Raw genomic sequence first — 5,346 nt, forward strand, 5'->3', positions numbered from 1 at the left:
CAAGGTCAGCCACCACTTGTATTCTGCCCCACCCCCGGTCCCTTCCAGGCACGAGCTACAAACTGATCTGTAGATGGCTGCTACTTGTGCTGGGCTAGGAGGTGCCGAGGCGAGGCCAAGCTGTGAAGCAAGGCTGGCTGCTACTAGTGCTGGGCCTGGATGTATGGGGCTCCCTGAGGTCAGATGCTGCTTGTTTGAGAGATTTTAGGAAAATCTGAAGCAAGAGCCAAGACAGGCCTTTTCTATGGAAAAGCCGCTGGAACAAGCTTAGGTTGGGCGGAGCCTCAGGGAATTACCAGGGTGGGGCAGGGCCGTAGGGAATTACTAGGGTGGGGCAAACAGTATGAGCCAGGTTGATGGAGTGTCAGATATGGCACCTGCCTGCTGGATCTGTGCGGGAGGGCCCACCAAAGAAACAATGGCCTCTGCCAGAACTTCTGTGTAGGAGAAAGCTGCCCCCACCAAGTTCTTGTTCTGATGCTGGACAATTCAGTTTCTCCTTGTATGTTTCTGGTGCCTTTCAAGCTGCTGCTCTTGTGCTGGAGCTCAGAAGGAGTAAGTCCAAGTTAGTCCGTGCATAGGCCCTTTAAGAGGAAATGCCTGAGCTCTAGCCAGTGTAGCTCAGTTGGTTGGAGCGTTGTCCTGTGGCTGAAGGGTTACAGGTTCCATTTGTGGTTAGGGCACATGGCTAAACTGTGGGTTCGACCCACAGTCTGGGTGTAATCACTGGTCTGGTGTGTATAATCCCTTTTCTGGGCGTGTATGGGAGGTGGCCAATCAATGCTTCTGTCTCTCTCTTCCCCTCTCCCTCTCCCTCTCTCTCTAAAGGTAACAAAGAGAGTGCCCTCAGGTAAGGATTAAAAAAAAAGAAAGAAAGAAAAAGAACTGCATGGGACTCCAGAAGCTTCTGTCTTCCTCAGCCTCAATCTCTGCTGGTTTTTATAGCCAGAGGTGATGGGGACTTCTTTACTGTCACTGGAACTCTGGGCTGGGGTGCCTGGTGTGGGGCTGGGCCCCCTCGCTCCTCAGGAGGGGCCTCCACAGCAGAGATATCCTTCTCAATTTTTATCTGTCACGTGTGGGTGTGGAGCCAGCCCATTCTGTGTCTCTGCCCCTCCTACCAGTCTCAGTGTGGCTTCTTTTTAAAAATTCCCTAGTTGTAGGTGTGCCATTCAGCTCAATTTCAGGCAGTTCTGAATGATGGTTGTTCTATAGTTTAATTGTAATTTTGATGTGATTGTGAACTAAAAGAAGATGTCACACACACAGAACTAAAATCAAAGGAAAATATAAAATTAATTAAAAAGCTAGGTGGGTAATTCAACCAAGTTTTACTTATAAAGCATGTTAGCCATCTCAAAATCTAACTCAGGACACTTTCTGGGCACAGGCAAGGTGAAAACAGTAGATAATTTTCTCCCTCTCTTTTAGGGCAATGATGTAGGATCTAGAGTTAATCAGTGTCCGAAAAGATTCAGAAAAAGTTGATTCAGAAAAGTCAGGTTTTGAATGTGAAGAAGTCTCAGGAATACTTTCACCAATTTATTCTGTCATATAATATTCCTTTTTATGTATATCCAAAGGTGCTATATGATAAAAATAAATGTCTAAATAACTCCAAAAGAACTCTCAATAAACATGAAATAAAATTCTAAGTGCTCAAAGACATATTTGTGTCCACACATATTCAAATTCAGAGGGACTGCACATCATTGCCTATTTCCCAATAAGACAAAAAAAAAAAATACCCAACCAACCCGTTAAAATCTATCCCAGGGAGCACAATGCTGAAGGGTCATCTCTGGGGCCTTTAACACACTGTCCAGAGAAGGGTTGGCAAGTGGATCTCAGGACCTATAAAGGCTGACCAAGGTCACTGACGAGTGCTTGATGAAGGTCAATGGTCAAGTTACCTTGATAGCTCTTAACCTAGTTAATTTATAGGCTGCAGGTTCCTGGCTCTACCCTGGAAGAACTTCTGTTGCAGCTTCATGGCAATGACCAGCTTGACTCTGCCCCTGCCCATGCCCCACCCACAGGATCTGGGGCATGATGGTGCCCTGAATCACCCTCTGACCTCTAACTAGGACCAGCCCCACAATTCTCTTTCTACCATGTTCTGTCTTTCTTCAAGTGCCTTGGAATCAGATACCTCAGGAAACTCTTTAAAAAACAGTAGAACATTGACCGTATTTCACAACCTTGGGACTCAGCATGTAAATTCATTACTTGTTCAGGATTTGAAAAGAGAGTCTTACCCCAAAGTCTTACCCAAAGGCAGGGCATTGGCTATGGAGTTCAATTCTAGTTGGCCTTCATGACTGGACTGAGGAAATTTAAACTTAATTTGATCATTCTTTTAAAATCGAGATGATTTTAAAAAATCAAGATAGTGTTCACTTAGTTTTACATAAGCACTAGGGGACTTTCTGGCATTTAATCAAATTCTCCAAGTCATTATTAGGCTTTAAATTGGATTCACAGACACAATGTTTGGGTAATATGAGATTTGGTATATTATTTGTTCCTAATGCATGTGATTTCTAGGTATATAAAATGTATAAATCATTTATGGTCTAGATGATGATCTGATACTACCCTGCATCTCAAAATGTTCTGTACTTTTGCATGCACAAGTGCTCAATTACAAAGTTCAGGTTGGTCTTTAGATACCAGTGTAATAGCCCAAGGCATTTTTGATTACAAATAAACCAGTTTTCAGCAACCATTTTTTCCCTTTGGCTTTCATTGCTTAGAATTAAAAACTATTCTTCTGTGGGAGCTACTAAGCTAAAGGAGGTAAAAGAGGGGAAAATTCCATTTATTTCTCTTGCCAGAGGGGAGATTTTTTTTTCTTGTCCAAATAAAAAATTTTCAAGTTTCAAAATAGAGGCTGTGAATAGACTGCTAATTTCCCCCCAATATGCTTTTTGTCTATTCTTTTGTAGTAATAGAAACCCTGAACTTAAGAAGGTAAAATTGTTTCCTAGAAGAGAGTCTACCTTCCCCAGCTTCCTTTATAGAGAGGCATGTTCATGTAGTTGCATTCTGGTCAACCATACATGAGCCGAACTGACATGTGCAACTTGTAGGTCATGTTCTTAAAAGGACAGTGTTTGCTACCCCCTTGCTCTTCCTCTTTCTTGCTGGCTGGGAGAGGGATGTGCTAATGAACCATCTTGGACCGTGTGCACAAACTTTACCCAGGCATGGCAATTCCATAAGACAGAGGAGCCTGGGAACCACCATGGTCCTGACAAAGCAGCCCTGGACTACATATACCCAGATGTTAACACGAGGGAGAAATGAATTGCTTTCTATCACATAAGTCATTATTATTTTGGCTATCTGAGACAACTAAAACTATATTCTAACAAAAAGCACCGACACTTAAGCAGAATTATAGAACATTTTGATTAAAAGACTAAGACAATGATCAATAAAATTCTCCATTTCCCATTTGCAGTTGAGGGTTGGAAAAAGCACTGATGGATTTTTTTTTGATGTATGGTCATACACATTTCTTGACTAGATGCTTGAAGAAAGGTCCTTGTAAGTTTGAGGATAGTGGTATTTTTGCCTCCTCTTAAGACTACACCAAAGACCAATTCAGCACAAAGGATCAAAAGTACACACTAAAAAGCATTGCAAACATCAGAAACGGTCTCAAAAATGTCAGGAAGTTTCTCAATGTCATCAGGAAGAGTCTCAACCAGAACAAAAAGGGTCTTAAAGGTGTCACAAAAAGTCTCAATGTCCTTATGTACATAAGGATGGATCTCAAATAGGTCATGAAGAAACATTTGTCAGTAAGTGGGTCAAACAAGTCAGGAAAAATCATAAATAGGTAGGGAAGGGTCACAAACATGTCAGGATGGAGGCCAAAAAGAGTCTCAAAAAAGAAGCAAGGGCTTTGAGCAGCACAATGGGGTTTGGCAAGAACAAGTGCCTAAACAAAGGCAACAAAAAGGGAACCAAGAAGAAAGTGGTTGATCCAATTTCTAAGAAAGATTGGTGTGATGTGAATGCACCATATGTTCAATATAAGAAATGTTGGAATAACACTAGTCACAAGAACTCAAGGAACCAAAATTGTACGTGATGGCTTCAAGGGTCATGTTTTTGAAGTGAGCCTTGCTGATCTGCAGAATGATGAAGATGTATTTAGAAAATCTAAGCTAAGCACTGAGGATATTAAGGGCAAAAACTGCTTTACTAACTTCCATGGCATGGATCGTATCCTGTGACAAAACGTGTCCCATGGTCAAAAAATGGCAGCCCATGATTGAAGCTCATGTCAATGCTAAGACTACTGAGGGTTATTTGCTTCATCTGTTCTGTGTTGGTTTTGCTAAAAAAATTCAACAATCAGATTTGGAAGAACCCTTACACTCAGCACCAAGAGGTCTGCCAAATCTGGAAAATGGACGTCGTTAATAGAGGTGCAGACAAATGACTTCAAAGAAGTGGTCAATAAATTGATTCCACGTAGCATTAGAAAAGATACTGAAAAGATCTGCCAAACTATTTATCAATTCCATGATGTTTTTGTTAGTAAAGTAAAAATGCTGACAAAGCCCAAGTTTGAATTGTGAAAACTCACTGAGCTTCATGATGAAGGCAGTAGTTCCCTTACACAGCTCCTAGGCTACAAATAAACCTGTACGGCATGTTACTATACTGAATACTGTAGGCAACTGTAACACAATGGTAAGTAGTATATTTGTATAATGCATTGTGCTACAAAGTTAGGATTGTTACAAATTCATTAAGCAAAATGAATTTTCAGCTCCATTTTAATCTTAAGGGACCATCACTGTATATGCAGTCTGTGTTGACTGAAATGTCATTATGCAGTCCATGACTAACACAGAATGGGTCTTGTACATACAGAAAGTCTCTAATATGTCAGAAAAGGTCTCAAAAAGCCAGGAAGGAAAAACATTCATCAGGAATGGTGCCAAACGTGTCATAAGTTTTGTATGCTGTACTTTCATTTTCATTCAACTCAAAGTATTTTCTAATTTACTTTTTGATTTACTCTTTGATATATTAGTTACATAGGAGCATGTTGTTTAATTTTCTCTTATTTGTGAGTTTTCCAAATTTATTTCACTTATTGATTTCTAACATTATTCTATTGTGGTTAGAGAACATGCTTTCTATTATTTCAATCCTTTAAAAAAAATTCAATCCTTTTAAACTGAGGTTTGTTTTATAGCCTAACATATGGCCTAATTTGGAGAATGTTTCATGTGCACTTGAGAAGGATTTATATTCTGCTATTGTTGGGTGGAGTGTTCTATGGGTATCTGTTTAGTCTAATTGGTTTATAGTGCTGTTCAA

At 40.4% G+C, this 5,346-nt stretch overlaps 1 pseudogene; it reads left to right on the plus strand.

Annotated features, from left to right (window-relative positions):
- The first annotated feature begins 3,925 nt into the window (after positions 1-3,925).
- On the plus strand, positions 3,926-4,658 carry LOC129065060 (40S ribosomal protein S3a-like; annotated as a pseudogene).
- The last annotated feature ends 688 nt before the right edge of the window (positions 4,659-5,346 follow it).

Source organism: Pteronotus mesoamericanus, unplaced genomic scaffold (genome assembly GCF_021234165.1).
Source record: "Pteronotus mesoamericanus isolate MK-2021 breed Mesoamerican mustached bat unplaced genomic scaffold, CSHL_Meso_final contig_173, whole genome shotgun sequence".
Taxonomy (NCBI): domain Eukaryota; kingdom Metazoa; phylum Chordata; class Mammalia; order Chiroptera; family Mormoopidae; genus Pteronotus; species Pteronotus mesoamericanus.